We start from the raw sequence: 16,276 nt of genomic DNA on the forward strand, positions 1-16,276 counted from the left end.
AAAGTTTTGTTTTCCTGGTTACCTCTTTGAAGACAACTTTAAAGGAAGCCAGTTTCTTTCCCCCAGAGTACTAATGTTAATTGATTAGAGTCAGGGTGCCTCATGGTAGTAGAAAAATTTGCTCACGATTTGATAAAGATTTCCAAGGTAAAGCCATAAAATGTTGAATAAACTACACTGTTGGAACTGGTTGTGACTGAGAAAGTCTTTCAGGCTACAAAATTCACATCTTGAATCGTTTATACTGGCATAAAAATGTATTTAATGCTCTTGCCTTCATTATTTAATTTAGGTGCTTCATTGGGGTAGTTGGGGGGTTGTTTTTTGGTTTTGTTTTTGGTTTTTTTTTTTTTGGTGGGTTTTAGTTGCTTGGGGTTTTTTTATAAACATGCTTCCAGTTTTATTTTCTTACTACTTGCTTCTCTTACAAATCTTGTTCTTTGGTCCGTACTCCATTTTACGTCATAAAATCTTTCATTTACCAGTGCAGAACTACATTTTACAGCTTTAACTTTAATGGTACAAATATCCTGTTGTTTACAGATGATAATGGACTTGCGAAGGTTCTGCTATCTCTGCTGCTGACATTACAACTTCCATACTCACAGATGCTTTTCAGCTATTTCCTTTCTTCCAAATTCCTGGTTTAAAACCTGTTCTGAAGGAAAAAAACCAACAAAAAAAAAAAAAAAAAAAAAAAAAAAAAGAGCTCATAATGTTTTTATTTTTTAACAGCACTGTCACTTGCATTTATGAATTGTCACCTGATCTCACTTAAAATTTATTATTGCAAGGAATCTGTTGATATAATTGAGGAAACTTCAGTCAACCTTTGATAAGTTTTCCAAAACTTGTATTTGTTGAGGGCTGAAATTGGCACTTACCTAGACATTGTGGGTCAGCTGTCATTCTGGTTCCCATGGATTAAATATATGCAATGAAGTTTTGGACTTGGAAGGGCAGAAATGAAGACTGATTTTGGTTGCAAATTCCAAATGGATGAGTGGGCTATGAAGTTAGCTATGACATCTCCACCTTTTTGAAAATGTCGCAGTGGTTTCTGAAGTGAATGCATCCTCCAAGCCTCAGGTCTCAGAGTTCAATGAAAGGCACAGCAACCTTATTCCCACAGGGGCAGAAGGAGCCAGGGAACTGTTTTGCTGGCAGTGATGCCCTCATATTAAAGTTGCTCACATGGTGCTCAGGCTGCGCTTTCTTCTTCCACAACAAATCCCCAAAAATAGAACAGACACTGAAAGCCTGACACTTGCTGCAGCTTTCCAATCCAAGTTGGCCTAAGGCTGAGGTGGGGGAAGTCTCAACAAAGAGCAAGGATTCAGCAAAGACTTTTTTTGTTTGTTTTTCCCCTCCCAAGTGCTCTGCCCAGAGGCAGGGTTCCTGGCTGCTGCTCTCCTATTTCCAGAGCAGTTACATAATTCCTGCACGACTTCAAAGATAGATTAGCGGAAGCCATTAAGGATGTATTCCATCTCTGGACTGTAGAAACTTAAGGTGGTTTGTCAACCTAAAGAAGAAAACTTCCCTTGGAGGACAATAATGATCTTTTGCAAATGTAGCTTTAATTCATTGTTGCCATACTCAAATTTGCAATTAATCTTTTAAAATCTGTTTTACTTCAAGTCTGTTAACTAGGGTACCTCTCCTCTAAGATTATTCTCCTTGGTGGTAGATCTATAAAATATATCTATATATAAGATACATACATATATATATATATATCTATATATGTAAGATATATATGTGTGTATGTATATGTATATATATGAGAGAAAACATTTCTGCAACTTGAAGCAATGGCATTTCCTATGAAAACCTTAACCTGGTGTTTAAGATGCCACCTTATTGTGTATGAAGTCTGCGCCAATTGGATTATTGGTCAATTTATAGTGACTTACTTTAATGACCATATGGGGAGATAGGAGAGGAGAAAACAGCAATCAGAAAATGGAAGGGGAAATTCAAGTGTCAGTTTGCACAAATATTAACTATAGAGGAATGCTTTGTGTGTTAAAAATAAATTGCAAGCCCATGTAGAGAGATTTAAAACAAATTTTCTCCAGTGTTCCAACTGTTTCTGAAACTAAAGCAGCTAAGTACCATCAAGTACAGAAGGTTCTATTTTTTTTTTTTTTTTTTTTTTTTGGTCAATGAACACTTTTCCTTGCCTCAGACTCTCAAATCATTTTAATATCCTTGCAGATCCTATGCCTCTTTTTTGGAGGCATATCTCTTTTTTTAGGTAATGGAGGGACTTTCCAAGTAATCCACATGAGTCAGTGAGGGAATAACCTTTTTCTGAGGCAGGCTCATCCCTAAGAGAAGAATTGGAAAAGCTCACTCCAAATCCTGCCTTAACCCTCCAAAAATCACACCCCATTGCTGAGCCTTGGCTTTCAGTCTCATGTCACACTCTGACTTGTGCAATCCTGCAGTTCAAGGCAGGAGTGCTTCCTTTCAGGAAGCAACCTGAATTCCTGCTGAAAGTGGCCAATATTTTGTCTTTAATACATGAGTTAGCTTGGGGAAGAAACCAAACCAACCACCTATAACAACAGTGGCTTCTCCAAAGCCTTGTGAATCGAAGGTGGAGGCTTTTACTCTCTATATTAGATGTGGTAAGTGGGCTAATTGCTAACCAAAAAGCAAAAGCTTTCGAGGTTCAGCTGTTGTAAGGGGCAAGAGGATCAAAGCAACCCCTAGCCAGAAACTGTCCAAATGAGTTCAGGCTGGAGCATGCTAGGGAGATTTCTAAAGCAGACCTGTCTGTGATGACTAGAGTGAGTCACTTGCAAGTTCTCCGGTGACATTGTCTAAATGCCATCTAAATCAGTCACTTAGGGCTCTATTTATGTGTGTGAGAGCACTGGGTTTTTTAGGATTGAAATCACTCAGCTGGTAGTTCAGCCTCTCTTCTGCTATTTATGTCATGGATTTTTTTTTTTTATTTTTTTTTTTTAACCTGGAGAAAAGGAGGTTCACCTCATTGCTCTGAACTTCCTGAAAGGAAGCTGCAGCTAGGTGGGGGTCAGCCTCTTCTCCCATGCAACCAGCAACAGGATGAGCGGACATAGATTCAAGCTGTGCAAGGGCAGATCCAGGTTGGATATCAGGAGGAATTTCTACACTGGTTAAGTATTGGAACCTTGGGCTGCCCAGGGATGTGGTAGAGTTGCTGTCCATGGAATTACTCAAAAAATGACTGGATGTGGCACTTAGTGCTGTAGTTTAGTTGACACGGTGCCGTTTGGCCAAAGCTTGGGCTCAGTTGAAGAAGTTGTTTCCAGCCTTAATGATTTCATGATTCCAAGGTGGGGTTGCATGGAGTGAAACACACTGGTAGGAATTTGCCATTTGCTGTCTTGCTCAGATGTGTGATGCACAGATTTTTTCATCCTCTGTTTCTGAGCCCAGGAATTCTGTAGGTTAAGGGAAACCAGTACACAACAGATGCACTTTGCAGAAGAGGTGTGTTCTCCTTGCCTTATACATCTTGTTGGCCTGTTGTACCAGGAAGTCTTATAAGCATCCCATGTGAAATAAGGATAACACCAACTGTCCAAGGTTTAAATGCTGTAAAGAAACTCTTTCTGCCTTGTTCAAATGTTGAATTAATGTTTCTAAATATTGACAGCTGTTATGAAGAGCTGTTCATCCTAATGACCATGGTGATCCCACAAGCAAGATAAATCTGATGCCTGATTTGTGCTCAGCAGCAGATGCTCTGTAAGACAGTTAGAATGCCATGGCCATGTTGTGTAAAGAGTGTTATTTGTGACAAGTTTCTGGAGTCTTCTTCTAATAGGGAGAAAGCCACAGACAATGGCAATCAAAAATAAATTCCAGTGTTCACAAAATGGTAGAGGAGCTCTGTAGGGCCTTGTGCATGACCTGCTGTGTAGATATGTGGCATTAGAATTGTCACGTGAGGGTAAGGAACCTTCCTTGTCCTGTTTACAGGTCAAGGATGTAACACACATTTACCTACTGAACATTTGGTTTTCTAATTTTTCTAGTTGTTCTGTTACTTGTTGTAATGATTATTGGACAAGCTGGAGTACTTCACTTTGAAGTAGATTGCAAGGGTTGTGAAGATAGATCTTGTTCCATAAGGCAGTTGATGGAGTCTGTATGTCAGAGTTAAAAGCCCCTCTAAGTTCAGCTATTACCCTGAGGTAATGTTACCTGAGGTTTGGAACCATCCCAAATGCTAACCCTGCACAGCTCTGCCTCTGGATCAGCACAGGAGCACAGCATTGACACGGGAGTCAAACCCACTGTAATACAACATTCCAAGCCTTTCCTCTGGCAGTCTTTGCCATAAGCTCTTTAAGTAGTAGAGCCCAAAATCCAAAGGAAGTTCAACATAGGTACAGTTAAACATTCATATCTGGTTTACAGTAAAGTTACAGAGGAGTTCCCAAGCTTTTTCAGTGAAGACAGAGTTTTTTGTGTTTGTACTTTTTTGGTAAGGAAGCTCCAATAGTCAGTAAACAGACAATGGTTTCCAGTTCTCTTCACAGTCCCTGGGGAGATGATTCACATAAACTTGGAGGGAGTATCACACTGCAGTGGTAGGATACACTGGATATATTTACACTGTAGTTGTCAGAGCAAGCAGGTTTTCAGATAATTTTTTTATTGATGGCAAGTTGTCCAAGCCCTTTGCAAATGCAGGAGTTTCCCAGACCTGGAGACAGAGGGTCCAGCACAGCACAATGTGCTGCAGAATAAAAGGACTGACAACTCGGAGACAGAGCAATCATTAAGAAGGGGAGGACAGGAATAAGCAGGAAACCACAGTAGGAAAGCCAGGATTTCTGAGTGGCAGAAAAATGCCCCATAACTGCCCAGCACAGGCTGTTTCCAGTAATGTCACATGTGAGCCACTGCAGAGGCCCAAGAAATGTGTCTGCAATGCCCTTCTTGCCTGTTCTTTGCAAACCATGGTAAGAGCTGAGCCTGAAAAGCTGCAGCCCTTTGGTGAGCTTGCTTCTCCTCCTGTGAGCTTAAGATGGCAAAAGTGTGATTCCAACAAGTGGAGATAAGCTTTTCTTGGTTAATGCTTCTCTTTGGATACAGAAACCCATTTAGAAACTATTTTTTCAGGAACTGACTATGATTGAGCACTATTGTGGGCCAGGGTTTGGATGCAAAGCTTGTCTGTCATTGCTGAGTAACTCTGCATGTGTCTGCACTAAATGCAGACTAAGGGTGTTTACAGTGAACACATCTATATTTAGACAAGCCCTGGATGTCAGCTTGACATAAGCTTAAAATAACTTTTTCTCCTTGTGGAATCTTGTTTTCCCTTTACTCTCTCCACTCATCAGACTCACTGTGGTTTGTCTTGGCAGTCAAAATTAAAGGATGTGTGTTTCTGGGGCTCTTTGCAGACATTTGGAGCAATTAACTGTGAACTATTTTAGCATGTGCTGTATTGCCAACAGGTCAATGCATGAGCATAACCAGAGAAATGGAGTGTAATGTGAGGACCCAACACTAGGCTAAGGGCAGCATTAGAAATAATGCTACCTCTGAAGTGGCAGGACTGCATTATACTGACTCAGAAAAAACTGACAGCCTTTACATTGAAAGGAGATAGCAATGAGATGAGTTTAGGTTTCTGGCTGTTTCATACTGCTACTGTTATCCTCTCAATTTAATTGATGGAAAATAAATGCCTTCCTTGATACTTTAGTATGGTTAAATGAGAGAGGGAAAAGCTAACTCAGATCTATTAATTGAACTTAGTACTCAAGCAAGATGAGAAGATGTCTGTACTCCGCAGAGTCTCACAGGAATGCACTGTGCTGCTTCCTGCCCTGGTAAATGTGTGCCATTAAACTTCAGTACCCTCTGTTGGCAAGAAATAGATGAATTTTCCCCAGGGAGTAAGCAAACACTACTTCTGGGGAGCCATCTCCAGGACTGATGCTCTACCTGGTGACCACTTCAACAGAAATACTTGCCTTTGATTTGTTGAAATTGCAATTGTGGGCCAAACAGATGACTTCAGCTCCAGAGCAAAAAGATGCAAGTCTTTTTTGTATGGTCTTTACAGAGACTAAAAGCTACCCATGGAGAGAGAACTGAGGATTTCTGGAGCATTTGACTGTCACAGTAGTGAATGGTTTGAGTCCCACTGGAGCATCAGCAGCATGTGCTGCTCAACAGGGAGAAGCTGGAGATAATTCTGTGTAAAACAAATGAGTCGTTATTTTCTTATGGGATGTTCTTTGATGCCTTTCAGCCACCTCACTGTGCCCTCTGCCACAGCTCTGATTACTGCAGCCTTCATTGGAGTTTGAAACATTCTGGAATTTGCCTTGTTCCTGATCACAATGCTTTTCAGCAGTACTAAGGGTCCAGTTCCCTATTTTGTATCCATCCACTGCTGAAAGTGAAAATATGTTGAACCGTTTTGGATCGTATTCTTCCAGTGGTAACTTTAACCCATTAAAACATGATGCTGATACAAAATAGAAGTCAGAAAAGAGATCTGATATTCCAGATCAAGAACAAAAAAAGTAGAGATAGCATAAACCAGTCTGCCTCCCTCTAGTTAAACAAGCACTTTATGTGCCCTAAAACCAATAGCTCAGAAAGGGGTTGTCATGGGGGGGGGGGGAAGGAAAATATAAGTTACTGAGTTATTTTCTGAAAAAGTGATTTATTTGTGTATTGTGATTTCTTTAATATGGTGGTATTTTTCCTGTCATCTGGTAACCATACATACTCATATATACAAGATTTGCTGTCATATGAGACAGCTCTGACTCTTGCCTTTCTCTGTAAGGAATTTCCTGATCTCTAAAGATGGAATCTTTCTCCTAGAACAGTGAGTGCATTCTTGAACTGTGCCAGTATGATAATGCACCATCTTAAATGGGGATTAGATTTACTGTGAGGGGCACATGACAGGATCAGGAAAGGGAAGTTGGGGTTGAACAACAGAAAATTTGTATCTCAGTGAAAATAGCATTTGTGGTTTGTACTGGCATTGATCTTTGTGAATTTATGGCAAACATGAAGGCTATGAGGGACTTATGCCATAATAAAAATATACTGCTAGATATTTCCTGGAAGAAAATAGAACTGATAAATCCTTTGCTTAGAGATACAGGGTTAATTTTATTTCCATTTTACACCCTTAGCAGATGTGATTTATGCTGTCAGCAATTACTTGTCATTACATGGTGCAATTTTGTATTTTAGCTGTGCATGTGATTTTTAAAATATCCTTAAAATAATGTGATTTTCCCTAATGTTCTAAATATGGAAAATTTCATTATTTGCCAAACCTGAATAGTCACTTTATCAGTTTAGGGAATGCAAATATATGCAACAGATTCAGAAGATTATGTTATGTAAAAATTGTCACAGTTTGTTACAGTGAATTTTTACTAAGAAACTGTAGCTCAGATATCTTCAAAACCACTCCTTTCAGCTGCATTGGTTGATTGTGTGGTGTAGCAAGAGCACTGAAATGATAATAAGCAAATTTAAATGATTTTGATTAGATAGCTTTTCCCTCATCTGGTAATACCCTCGTGAGGAATACAGGTGATGTCCTCATTACGTACAATGGGTAGCGTGCAAACCTAAAAAACCCTTCACCCATTCAGTCGTGTAAAGGTAAAGAAGTAAAAAAGAAGAAATTATAGACTGCAGTTTTTTAAAGCTAGATGGCTGCTGCTTTTCTTTTGTTGCAAGCTTTGCAGAAGGTTTGCATGTGATGTTTATTTTGTACATTTGTCGACTTAAAGACTAACGTGGAAAACTGATTTACAAAGCACCATTTGAATCATATGATGGTTTGGGTTTGAGGGGACCTTGTAGATCATCTCATTCCAGCCCCCCTGCTATGGGCAGGGACACCTTCCACTGTACCAGGTTGCTCAGGGCTCTGTCCAGACTGGCCTTGAGCATTTCCAGTGATGAGGCATCCATATCTTCCCAGGGCAACCTGTGCCAGAGCCTCACAGAAAAGACTTCTTTCCTAATATGTGTTGTACACCTCCCCTCTTTCAGTTTAAAGACATTACCCCTGTCTTATCACCACATGCTCCTGTACAAAGATCCTCTCCATCTCTCTTGTGAGCAGCTGACCAGTTTGTCAGACATGGTTAGACTGGGGATGCAGTTCATCTGACCACAGGCTGCAGGCTTGGTCCATATTATGGGACTTCTGCAGAAGATGGTGGAGTGGAAACCTTGGATTTAAGGCTATCAGTGAGAGCCAGACTGTGGGAGGGACAGTTCTGCAACTATATCTGCATCTTCCCAGACAAAGCAGGCAGTGTTCCCTGTCAGTGCAACTGTGATGGTACCAGGGAGTTTTGTGCTACTTTATCAGCATCTCCAAGGAAATCTGTGTTCTCTGCAGCTGAAACAGTCCTGTTCCCTTTCGCACAAACCTGAGAGAAGGTGTAGTGACCCTGCTTAATGTGGTCAAATAGCACTTGACAAGCCTCATGCTTCTCACCTCTCACATGAAGGGTTAATTTATAACTTTAGAAGCGTTGTCTTCTGCAGCTGCTGAAGATAAATGAGTGTCCTTTGGACTCTGTGAGTGCATCAATATTTAATATGTCTGCTTAAATTAAACTCCAGTCAAACTACTGATTGTTCTCCTCATCTTCTTCCCCCTTCAATCATTAATGGACATTTTCCACAAGCAAGTTAACAAAACACCTAAGATGGACTTTGCACATAATAGCCTTACCCTTTCATTCCAGACTCTCTCCTCCTACACTGATTGCATAAGGACTGCAAAAATACAAAAGGATGCTCCCCAGCCTGGACCACAGTTTAAAGGACAATAGTTGATCAAATACTTAGAATTTGGTTATGTTTTGAGATTTTCCTCCATTGCAGAATCTGGACCATCTTTGAAATCAAACAAGCAACCAAACAAAAAAGCCCCAACCAGAACTCCCCAAACCTGCTGCCTCTTTACCCAGGGTGATAAAAATTTTGATCAGATTTAGGATGTTCAGCACCAGCTACATTCCTTTCTGGGAAGGACCCCTTCCTAGATGGTTGTTTGAATACCCTCTAATTTTCCCCTCTGTACCTTCAGAAGATGTTGCTAGTGTAATGTCTGTGAAGTAGAGAACATTCTTCATCATCTGTTCACTGGTGCAGCTGTGAGTGACCCAGAACAGCACATCCTGCAACCATGGTGTACCAAAAATCAGGTAAATTTTTAACTAGGTGCTGCTCTCATTTCTGGTCATGTTACTCAAGTACCTTTATTCTTTGGATTCCTAGACCCCATAGGTTGAGGGGAAAAGTGACTTACAGGAATTATTCAGTGTTTTACTTCATTTTATATTTTAAAGTGAAGATTTCAGAATTCTGGTGATGTGTGATATGAGAGTATAGTTATAAACAGTGCAGCTATGGCACTGTTACAATTCCCCAGGCCTTGGAAGGCCATGTAGGAAGGGTTTCTAAAGGGAATAAATTAGAAGATTAACCAGTGATCTGAAATCTAAGCCAAATGGCAGTAGCCAAAATGCTGTAGGCCAAGTGAGCAGAAACCTGGAGTTGAATGCAGCCGCATTGCTTGTTATGAAACCAGGGACAAAGGAGACATGGAAGAGGGACTGTTTCCTCTAACCTTGTTTTTCTGTGGTTTGTTTTCCCAGTTCTGTTTCTTGTCAGCAAGGTTGGCCTCTCAGAGTTATGGTATGCACTTGGCTGCCATGTTCATATAAAGAACTGGTTTAATTAAAACAGGGGACATGTCATCAGGAGGACATCCAGAGAAGTTAGAGGAAAGCAATTAGGCTCAGTGTGTATTCATTTAAAGTGCACAATTATTCTCAAGTGGTGTTTCTTGTTCAGATCCAAAGCTGCCTGTGACCTGAACTCAGTTTGGTTTACATCTGACTGGGCTTGCTTTCTCTGCATAAGGATCCAGTGCATGTCAGTGTATTCCTGTCACTGATGTGCCTTAACTCTTCTGGACATTTCTGTACAGCTAAACCATTGTGGACATGTGAATACACTAAATTTTTCAGATGCTTATAACCGATTTTGCTAGAGTGAAGTATTTAATTTTAGCCTAAAAGATTATTTTTTAAGCTTCTGTATCAAGCACTGTAATGGCAACTGGAGCTTTATATGCAGTTGGTTGCAAAATGGTTTTGTATTGAAGTGTAGGAAACTGCACATCTTGGACAGTTAATTCGGAATTGTTGTTTCCCAGCCATCTCTTGGCTGGCTGTGGAAAGATTTCAGTTACCCTTTCGATTTCAGCCTGTGTCCAGAAGCCCCAGAAGCAATCGAAGTAAGCAGCGTCTGTTTACTGTTTGGGCAGCTGTCTTCAGTCATTTGTTTCAGCAACCCCAGTGCACGTGTTCCCAAAATGCTATGCTTCCCAGAGAAATTTCTGCAAGCAGCAAGCTAGCCCAGCTTTTCCAAATATCTTATAGTAGTTACCTGCAGATGGAATTTAAGCCTACTCACCTCTTTTACGTGTCTAACGCACATGGATTAGAGCACTCAATTCCTTTTGCTTCACAGTAGCCTCTTACAGTTGTTGAAGAACGCTATTATGTTTCCCCTGTGCCTTCTCTCTAGCTTAAATGCCATTTATTTCAGTTCTCCTCCCTGGAACAGTTTTCTAGAGCTCTTGGAGTTCCTGCTTTCCTTTCTTCACCCGCACCCCCCAGGGTCCTTCAGCTGGCTGCCCTTTTCGACACGAGATACACAACACTATCTTATGCCAGCTGAGATGTCTAGAAGTGAAGCTTGAGTTTATGTCATTCTTCTGTCAGTCCTTCCAGTAGCAAGTAACAATTTTGATATTTACCTGAACACTGTGAGGTGTGGATCAAAGACATTTGAAGTTCACAACCCTTTGTAAATATTGCATGAAGGAATAAATCTGGACTGCAGGTCGGAAAAGGGGAGTGATGCCATACCTGTAGGAACTGCAGAGAGAGTGTGAACATCTGAGGTTGCATCGGAATTTCAGGTCTAGGAATATTTCAGCTCTCAGAATTTCACTCCACTGTGGGAATGTTTATATTTCCACCTGCAGTGTGTGATTAAATGAGCTCTAATTGTGCAGAGGTAGAAGCAGAGCTCTCACGCTGAACACGCCCGGCTTAGAGGCCGATGCTTGCTGAGTCTTCAGTCAGCTCCTGCGAAAGCCTTTGCAGGTCTGGAGGGTGAATATCGGAGGTGGCTGAACTTGGGCGACTTGACAGCTACCTTGCCGTATGTGTGACAGCGCTGGACGTGCCATGCGCACGGGTCCAGGCCGGTGCTGGGCTGAGACGGCCTCTAAAGGCAGCGGGTGCGCTGATACACGAGTGAGTTCTCTCCCCCGAGCTGGCAGGCTGGGGCTGCAGCGCTGCATGTGCGCTGCCCGCATCGCTGTCTGCAGCCCGAGTTTGCGGCCTTTTGGCATCGCCGGCGGCGGGAGCCAGCGCCCATCCCCGTCCTGCGGCCGTTCCGCTGCCTTGGGGACCCGCGCAGGTTCCGAGCCGCGGCGGTGTGCCCGGTGGAGCCCGGCCCTGCGGGTGCAAGGAGCGGGGGATGGCGGTAGGGGGTCACCGTGCCTCGGGGCCAGCCCCTCTCTGAGCACGGCGGGGCTGCGCTGGGGACGGGCAGGGGCAGCCGGCGGGACACCGCGGCGAGCGCCGCTCCCCCGCCGCTGCTCGGGGCACGGGGGCGGCTCCCGCACGGCTCCGCTGCGGCCGCCCGGCCCCAGGCCGGGGAAGACCCTCGGCCGGGGACGCGAGTGCGCCCGTCCCCGGCGAGACCCGGGCACGGGGGTGGGGGCGGCGGGGCGCGGGTCCGTCCGCGGAGCAGGAGCGGAGCAGGGCAGCGTTCCGCGGCCGAGGTGAGTCCGGACCGAGCGGCCGCCCCGCCTGCCCGGAGGGGCGGGGGGTCGGGGCGGCGCCCCCGCGCCGGGGCTGCGGGCGGAGGCGGCGGAGGCTCCCGGCAGCTCCTCCCCCGCCCGAGCCACAACCGGTTCGTGCCGGCCGCGGCCCGCCCGCCCGCCGCGATGCGGGGCTGCCCCGGCTCCCCGGGGGCGGCTCCGGGCCCCCTCCCCACGGGCCCCCCGCCCGCAGGTAACGGGGCCAGGGCCCTCGGGGGGACCCGCGCTGCTCGGGCCGGGGGGCGCGGGGCGGGGTCCGGCCGGCCGGAACCCCCCCAGGGGCCGCTGGCCCTCGGTTCGGCCCGGCCCGGCCCGGCCCGGCGCTACGGCTGGAGCCGCTCCGGGGGCTGGGGCGGGGGGCGGCAGGACCGGTTTGGGGGCCCGGGGCGGCTCTGCGCGGTCTCCGGGGAGAGACTTCGGGAAAAGGAGCGGGAGCGGATCGTGCCGCCGACCCGGGGCGAGCGTATCGCTCGCGGTGCCCATCGACGACCACCCCTCGGTGTTGGCTGCGGTGCCTCCCGGTGCGCCCCGCTGGCATCCAGCGGCCACCGGGCGGTGTGCGACAGGAGCACCTGCCGCGGGCACATGGCAGCGGGCGCCCGTCGCCATCGATGCGTGCCCATTGCGGGAGCCCCGTGGCACCTCGGCGGCTGCCCCGGAGCGGGGCACTGTGGCTCGACCGTGTGTGGCATCGAGATGGCGAGGGCGACCTTCTGACACCTCCTGGTGCGCGTCACTGCGCGGATGAGCGCTTCGCGTCCGAACTGGCTTGGAGGTGGAAGGCGTCAATGTGTAACGTGGGGCTGTGGGCTGACCCCGAGGGCGTGGGGAGAGGCGAGGCGAGCCGGGGGCTATAAGAGGCCGTCCATCCCCACGGAGACCCTGGTCAAGGGGCACGGATTGACTGAGGGAACAGATGCCGAAGGGAACCCTCGCAAGTTGTGATGCGTAAGGCGGCGCACATCGTGCTCTCGTTTTGCAGAGGAGATCTCTGGTAAATCACGTTGCCTGGTGGTTTTTAGCAGTGCCGGCTCACATCTGCCCGCATGGATGCGTGCTAGCGTTCGACAGGCGTTAAAGGTGCGCTCTCGGGGGGAGGGTTTCCATCCTCTCTGGAGCAGTGAGGCTCTGGAAACAGGTAGGACTGGTTCTGCTGAGCTGACAGATTTATACAAAGCTAACTGGTTTATGTGCTGCCCCACTGATGCTTCTTAATGTAAACTAATTTTGCCCAATAGGGAAACATTATTATGCCGTTGGTAAGTCTTGTTCAGGTATTTTGCTCTGTTTTAAATTTCACACTTCTCTCAGCCATCAGAAGTAGAAGGAAACATTAATACTGACAACTCTGTTGCTTAACTGACAGAAGGGCAAGCAGCAAAATGTGAGAAATAGGCAGACCTGAACATTGAGAACCAGAAGGGAAATATATATATATTCAGTGTCATGCAGGCAGCTACCGTAGTTAGAACATCAGTTAAAGTCTGGTGTTAAATTCATGAAAGTACAGATGCATCTTTCAGTGAGTTTAATACAATGCTTATGCTGTTGCATCAGTACACGTGCAGGTGTTTGGGTATGATGAGTATGTTAAAAGTAACTATAATCCACCAGTTCTCATGTTCTAGGTGTTACTTGCAAGCTAAGGGGAGCAGAAATTTCAGATGATAATTGGAAGAACTTGCCTGAAACACAGAAAGAAATTTACAAGAAGTCTGATTCAGCTTAAAATGAGGGATGTCACTTTTCTGGCTGGTACCGTCTTGATTTTTAGCCGTGCCTTGCAAAACTTGACTGTCCCTTGCAAAACTTGACTGTCCCAGTGTTAATCACGCAGTGTTTCTGCTGGCATCAGCTTTCTTTGCAGCCATGCACTGCTCGCAGAAAGCAACACACTTACCCAGGCTCCAGCTGCACACAGAACAGGCTGGAAACAATCACATTGCTACTGTCTTTCTCAGGATTCCCTTTGCCACAGATTAATACAAGTTGCTGTGCTGAGGGCTAATGTTTCAGTGGTACTCATGTTCCTTTTTTTGTGCTCATCTGTCATCTTTAAGCCAAATTCTAAGATTTATAGGAAGGGAGCTCACTATTGTGATAATGGTGCTCAGAGCAAAGCAAATAGTTGCAGCCAGATACTTCTCTTTCCACATTGAAACTGTTGTTCAGCTTGTTCTCTAGGGTTTCTTTTTGTTGTGGTTGGTAAAGGCTTTCATCAAGCAGCTCTCTTCCTCTGATTATTATTCGCAGTGAGTACAACTCACTGAAAAGCTTTTTCTCACCAAATTTCAAGTTACTGTTCAATTCTTCATGCTTCATGTCTCTTTTTCAGTATTTTAAATTTAATTTGGTTTCCTAGAGTCTGGAACAATATCCCTAGGCTTAGTGAACAGAAAGGTTTGTGAAACTGTTCCCACCTGGATCCTAACTCTTAAACAGTTGTTTATCTGTTACCAGGGTCACACAAGTGTTCCTGGTTGGTTCTGAGAAAAAAACCCAGAACTACTGACTTCCCACACTCTCTTCTGTGTGGGCTCCAACTTCTTAATTTTTGGCATCCACATTTCTTCTTCACAGTTTGTGTCCTCCTTCTACACAGACAGAAAATAGCAAAAGGCACTTTGGATCCCTCCCAAGTCAATGCACAGACTTGATGTCCATGCAAGTGAAGGTTCAATTCTCACAGTCAGTTCTTTTCCCTGCTAACAGGCTATTACAGTACAACTTGCCACTTTCAGAGAAGCATTAAATAATGTGTCAGTAGAGAGTGGATTGATATCCATGGGCCCAGCAGTGGCTTGGTTGTCCAGGACATGGTTAACTGTCATAGCAGAGGGCTCTGGGGAACGGGCTCCTCATGCAGGTCTGGCAGCTCCCTGCTCTCTGTGACCTTGAGCCTTCAGGGGAGTTAGAATATACCTCAGTTTAGGTATCAGGCACACAGCAGTGTGAGGTGAAGGAATAACATGCAAAATCAGGAAGGGAAGAAAAAGGAGGAGAAGGGAAGGGAAAGCCAGGGCATTAAAAACAGACCCTGGGATTTTATAGATCTGTTATTCCTCTGAGGATGGTTTCTGGAGGGAGGAAATGATGGTGTTTTTTACTTTTTGCTTGACAGTTGTGGACTGTAAATGGCTTGAAATATTCAGAGACCAGAGATGGTTTTGATGCCTGAAGTTTTGGTTTTTAGCTAAAAGATGCCAAAGAGATCTGTGATGCAAAATAGGAGTTGTCAGCGTGTAGAAGGTCAGCGCCTCTACTGCTGTAAATAGGGTGCAGTTGGTTACGTTCAATTATACTGTGCAGTATTGCAACAGGTGACAACTAATCCAGAGATTTTTAGTCTTTCTATCAGAAGAGACTACTTGACCTGAGACTACAAAAACTTATTTCCTCTCCTGCCCGGTCCTTGCTTTCTTCCCATCAAATGTTTAAAGCAGCAGAGAACTGAACTCAAGAGTTGTCTTTGTGCCAAATTTTAGGGCATCAATATAATGGAAATCAATATAACAGCTAAAATGTGTTTGTTTTCTAAAGTTTATTTTTTTAAAACAAATATGAGTTGGGGCTATTCACTCTCTACCTCCATTATTGTAGAGTTTGTCTGAAAACTTCCTTGCTTTGTCTCATTGTCTGCTTTTAAAGCTGTTACTTATTTCCACTATTTTTTCCTCTAGGTAGGGACAAAAAAAGCCAAGTGATAATTACTTACTTCACGGAGAGATGCATAGGTCAGCTCTTGGGGACTGCATTCAAATAACTCAAATATTTAATGTAGAAATATGGGAATCCCTTTCTGTGTAAGGGATATTGTTACAGGAAAGTGCTTATGACTTCTGTCTGTCCCAGCTGCCACCCTCGCATCTCACAGGATCAAGGGGCACTCAACCAGGCATTGGAGTAAGTCAGAGCTTACATTTATAAGCTTAAACAAGTAACTTGGTAACATTTATAACTGGGAATGTTGTATCTTCAAGGACAGTCAGTATATTAAAATTGTACATCACTCCCAAAGGACCCAGGATGTCAGAATGTATTCTACATCAGTAAGCGCTAGGTCTGTTATTCGAGGGCTCAAGGCTGCTGTCAGATGTTAATTAATTGCACAGGATCAGTAGTTCTCCACTGAGATAACTTGTTTGCTTCTGAAGTTCCTCGGAGAAGATTTTAAAAAGAAGAAATTTCATGTGAAGCCACCATTTTTTCAGAGTTGTGTTAACTGTTGCGGTGATACGTTGGCTGAAAACTTGCTTTGTTCTTTTTCTGCAGGTAGTTGTCACATGAAGGTACATTTATAGGAAGCTGACAGGTTTCTGCCATCATCTGTGAGTATCTACCCTCAAAGTAACATTT

Source organism: Cinclus cinclus, chromosome 7 (genome assembly GCF_963662255.1).
Source record: "Cinclus cinclus chromosome 7, bCinCin1.1, whole genome shotgun sequence".
NCBI lineage: Eukaryota > Metazoa > Chordata > Aves > Passeriformes > Cinclidae > Cinclus > Cinclus cinclus.